Genomic DNA, 3,274 nt, shown 5'->3' with positions numbered 1-3,274 from the left:
TTCGAACTTTCTGTGGATGTATTTGCCTTATTAAATCACTTAATGGTGAAGGGCTAACTAGGAATTGGGAGGGTCGGCAAGCTGTTGTCACTTGACTGTAGGACCATGGGGTGGGCAGGCCAAATCGTGGGCAAAAGCAGACAGCCTAGTTGGACCTGCGCCCCTCGGCTGGCTTCCCAGAGGCACGGCAGTTAGAATCACCCTCTTAGCAACACTTTCTGCTTTCACCCCTTTTAGACCATAGCAGGGACCATGGAGGTCCCCCACCTTCCAAAGATTGGGGAAGATGGGGCGAGAACGCAGGAGCCGGCCGGCAGGATATCTCAGTGTGGTACCACCTTCCCTCCCAGGCACATTCCAGCTTGAGTCAAAAAAGGAATATAGCCTTTTTATTGACTACTTTTAAGTAGAACAAACTAAATACATATTTAACAGTTTTGGTTCATTTATACAGTACATTAAATAAGTTATGCACAGAGTTAAGTAACAAAAGTTCCTATCAGAGAAATGACAAAGCACAGAAAAACCAGACTACTGCATCCTGTGGGTGGTTTCTAATTCATCATCCCCCTTTAAAAACCACGCTCGGAGGCTTAGTTTTGGATTTATTTACATTATTGGCTTTCTTTTATAAATGGAGCTTTTGTAGCCTCATCAGGAACTTGAAAAGCTGTGAAAGTGGACCGAAGTCCTCTTAGCCAAACAGCACTTTCAACCATTCACCTAATGCTTATTGCTGCTTGTCTCTGCCAACTCCAACACAGGGACAAGTGTCCCTGCCAGCTGCACATGCCCTATTTGGTATAAGCATCAATGAGTGTACACTGGGCAGTTGTGGATCTGACCAGATGCGGTCTGCAGGGAAAGCGCCATCTCTAGGGCTGTGGAGGTGGAGGGAGGCAAGGTCCACCCTCAGCCTCCTAACCTCCTGGCTGATAGAAAAGGTCACCTGCGCCATCATCTTTGGAAATGAGCAATTCAATGCACGTGGGCAGAGGCAGGGAGTCAACATTTTGGTTTCCTAAGTATCGGACACCCAGAGTTGGCAGCTGGCCCAGCACCCCACCCCACCCCAGGCAGGACTCCTCCCGACAGCTAGCTGTCTGGCCCATGCTGGAACAGCCCAGGTCCCTCTGGTTTTTCTTACATTTGGTTCAAACACGCCACCGCCCAGTTCTCCGTAAATAGCTTAAAAGCAAAAACACACACCTAAGAAAGTTGGCTTGGTCTACTCACCTGGGAGAGTCCAGAAACCAGTTTTGAATAATGCCTCCAAGATATATTTTATTTTAAATGATTTATTCAATCCATAACCCCTCCTACAATTTCCAGGAACCAACAGCCACCTGGTCATTATTAATGCTTTCATTCTGAAGAACTCACTACAATTCCAACTATGCTGTTGAACCCTCAAAATCCACTATTTGCTGCGACTACCCAGAACAAGGTCTACACCCTTTGCACGCTGGTGACAGCACTTGGGACCAATCTGACATTGGAAGAAGGCCGTATGAACTGTAGGCTTTCTGTCTAGAAGCTGCAGATGCTCACACTGACACTGAGAAGTGAGGAGCTCCTGGTAGACCACCTGGCCTGGACGGGCACAAGACACCAGTGTGCACAAGGTACACTGCAGCCCAGGCCAGACAGGAATCCAGGCTGGGGAGATGTGTCCTGTTTCCAGACTTAGATCCACTGAGACATACATGACCCAGCACTGTCCGAGAAATGATCCACCTGCTCACTGTGACCTGAGGGCCACATGACTCCTGGAGTTGCAGGGACCCTCTAAAGTAGAGTGCACCTCAAGTTGGGCTGACTATTCCTGTGCAGGTGGATGGAACCAAGTTCTTCCAGAGTCAGTTTTCACCACTGGATGCAGGTAGGCACGCTGCAGGCGGTGGGAACCCAGAGGACTGATGATCCAGCCCTCAAGCAACCCTCGGAACATTTAAAGACAGCTCCCATACTGGCCACGTTTGGTCTTCTCTGGTTCTTGCAATCGTTCCTCACTGGGCAGAGGACAACGACGTCTGGTCACTTGTCAGTGTTCCTCAGCAGGCGATGCTGAGCACTGGCCTCAATCTCTAGATGAGCTCTGATGGTTGGACAGGAACGTAATCACATTTGCTTTTGGTTTCCAGGGTGACACTGAAGGGCCTGTGACTACCCACCCTGACACCTTCAGTACCACCGCTGAGCCGCTTTGTCTTTTTGTCCCCTCCAAATATTAACTATAAATGTTGGTCCTCTAAGCAGCCTGATTATATTGATACCTAAAATCCAACTAGAAGTGGGAAGCCTGAACTTGCACCCCCAACCCGGTAGCTGGGGTGCTATCAGCAGAAACTGGAAACCAAGTGGGGAACCTGGACTCACCCCTGCCTCTCCAGCCCCCCACCCCACCCCAAGTTGGTGCCCCTCTTCCTCTCAACCAGGGAGCTGGAGAATTTCAGAATGGAGGGAGCTAAAAGAAAGGGATTCTTCCTGTCTACAGAGGAAGTCTTAGACAGATGTCCTTACAACCTATGAGAAATTAATACAGCAAAAGGTTTGAGAACTGAAGTCCAGTGTGGAATACTGCCCAGGTTTTTAGCTTGGCCTCTGGGTAGGTAGCACATGATCAAAGCTATGGAGAATAGCATTATAAACTCTGAAAACTAAGCTGTCATTGCAACCACAGCCCACCAAGTCCGCGAGGACTGTACACTAAAACCTTCCCTTAAGAAATTGACATCAAGCCCTGATGAATAGTATTTTGTTGGTTTTGGGTCTTTATTCCAGCTGGGAAAAATCTGAGATACGCTGGCTAGTCTTGTGGCCACAGGTAAAATACTGTATGTTAACTAGGTTTTAATAAAAATATTTTTAAGGAAAAAATGATTAGGATACAACAAAAAAAAAAAATTAAAGGTGTTTATTGGCTTGCCAGTGAAGATAGTGAGCTGAGACAGACCCAGTGGACACCACAAAGCACCCTCTTGCTAAAACTGATTTAGAGGCTCCATGACCTCCCTACGGAACATCCCACATATTACAGAAATGTAGGCAAGGCCTGTCTGGGGTGCTCATTTTATCTCTGTTAAAGGCAGGACATCCCACCAACTGTTGCAGCTTAAAGAGTTCCACAGTAAAGTAACATTATTCTGTTATTCCTCCTCTAGGGATGCTTTATGCAATGGAAATACAAGCATTTGAAAGGTGCCTTGTACTGAGTTTCTTTTTAAGATAAAAAACCCTTGGGTAAGGTAAATTAAGGACTAGAAGTTCTTAA

This window comes from Pteropus vampyrus, unplaced genomic scaffold, assembly GCF_000151845.1.
Source record: "Pteropus vampyrus isolate Shadow unplaced genomic scaffold, Pvam_2.0 Scaffold336, whole genome shotgun sequence".
Classification (NCBI taxonomy): Eukaryota; Metazoa; Chordata; class Mammalia; order Chiroptera; family Pteropodidae; genus Pteropus; species Pteropus vampyrus.
This window is presented reverse-complemented; position numbering follows the sequence as displayed.